The following is a 1,585-nucleotide window of genomic DNA, read 5'->3' on the forward strand; positions in this document are numbered from 1 at the left end:
ATATATATATATATATATATAAATTCAGATAGCTTCGATATATTTCGACCAAAGATTGGCCCAAGCTATGTCTACCTTGATAACACCACCTGATAGGATTGCTAACTCCTTTATAAGTCATGTTTCGTGGTATCATATGGCCCATTCAAGTAGGCAGTTCTTGTTGAGTAAGTTGTTTCCAGATATAGGTGGCTTAACTAGTATCCATTGAAGAATTTTGTCCAGATTCCGTTTAAAGGTGATGGGATCTTTTATCTCTTTGATTTTTTGGGAACAATGTTAAATAGGTCAGGGCCTGTTTAGGAAAAGAAATTGTGTTTCAGTATATTTATGTGCTGTGATCCTGAATTGGTTAAAGGACGTAAGGCCCGTGGTCCTACCCTTCGATGAATTCTGAAACTAATGTTGAGGTCGTTTTGGCAATGCTGGTGGTATATTCTCCACATTGTGCAAATGATGTATCGCTGCTCACGGTGATGGTGGAGAGAATAGAGTTTCAAGGTATGTATGTATGTATGTATGTATGTATGTATGTATATATTATGTATTATTAAAATGGGTAGTCGCAATTTAAAACCAAACGGCACAAGTATTTGAGTAACGATTGTACTTCTGCCTTTTGGTGTGTATATATATATATATATATATAGTTTTAGAGAAAAGAATCAAGGTTTATGAATTCATCGCTAAAAATCCACAGTCACATATAGAAAAATTAATCGGTAAAAGCACAATAAATAAGTATAATATAATACAAATTGAATATCTGAGTTTATACCTGTAAATTTGGATTTTTATCCCTAATATTATTATCATATATATATATATATATATATATATATATATATATATAACGTTGACCACTAAAGTGGACATTTAATGTGCTTTGCCAGAATAAGTTGAAGACTTTACATATGGGAATGTTAAAGATTTTAAGTAGAAATGATTGTCGTCATTTTTCTCATTTAAAATACACAAATTACAAAGCCTCACTGTACATTAAATAAAAATGTAAACACGTATTTTTCTATACTTATTAAAATTAATAAATCTTCTAGGCTTTTTAACTCAATAGAATTACGATATACATATTGCACTTTTGTAAAACTTGTCTCAAAAACGAGTATTTGTTCCTATCAGCAGATTTTTTTTAGGCATATATGTGTATCTTTCTGTAGTTTCCCGAAATTCTTTTGTTTAAGCATAGAAGTCAGTAGCCAAATGTTTGGGATTTGTGAACTGGAAGGGTTTTTTTTTTCTTTTTTCTTTTAATACATATACAATTAACTTTTGAAAGTACGAAGTTCTAGGATGACTTTAATATGATGTAAATGAATGACTTCAAAAACGTTAACAATATTTTCTTATTTCTTTAACATGCTTCTTTAGCCGGAGATGACATCACTGAAGCACACGAAGAACACAGATAACAATGATCATAATAATAGTAATAACATTTATAATAATAACAACAACAACAACAATTGTAATATCGATAACAACGGCATTAGACCTAAACTATTACGATTCTATGGAAAATACTGACTAACGCGACTTGGCTGTCCAATACTTCATATATATATAT

The sequence above is a fragment of the Octopus bimaculoides genome, chromosome 9, assembly GCF_001194135.2.
Source record: "Octopus bimaculoides isolate UCB-OBI-ISO-001 chromosome 9, ASM119413v2, whole genome shotgun sequence".
In the NCBI taxonomy this organism is placed as follows: domain Eukaryota; kingdom Metazoa; phylum Mollusca; class Cephalopoda; order Octopoda; family Octopodidae; genus Octopus; species Octopus bimaculoides.